Consider the following 443-nt stretch of genomic DNA (forward strand, 5'->3'; position numbering starts at 1 on the left):
AAAATGTTTTGCTTTAAGAAAAAATATTAAAATTGTTTCAAATAGTTTAACTTATAAATCCACTGGGAGTATTAATTTTTATTTTAGTCTTGAATATTCGGTCTTGTTTTTAGCTTTGAACTTGTTCATTTGGTCTCGGCCGTGTTAGTATAAAGACAGTTTTGATCTTCTTGAGATATGGTTGAAATATACCCCAAACACGATAGATTCGATATTTGTTATAAGCAGATATGTGATTTATTTGAAATACTTGCATTTAAAATGCAAATACAAAGTAAAAAAATACCTTTTTTATCTTGCTTTTAAACACTTTTTTGAGAAAAGCAATTTGTATTTTGTTTAAAATACTTTTCCAAATGTATTTTCTATTTGTAAAATGCAAAATACATTTTTGCCGTTAAAATTTTAGCTAGTACCAATCGCCGATCAAACATTATATAAAA

This window comes from Agrilus planipennis, unplaced genomic scaffold (assembly GCF_000699045.2).
Source record: "Agrilus planipennis isolate EAB-ADULT unplaced genomic scaffold, Apla_2.0 scaffold1507, whole genome shotgun sequence".
Taxonomy (NCBI): domain Eukaryota; kingdom Metazoa; phylum Arthropoda; class Insecta; order Coleoptera; family Buprestidae; genus Agrilus; species Agrilus planipennis.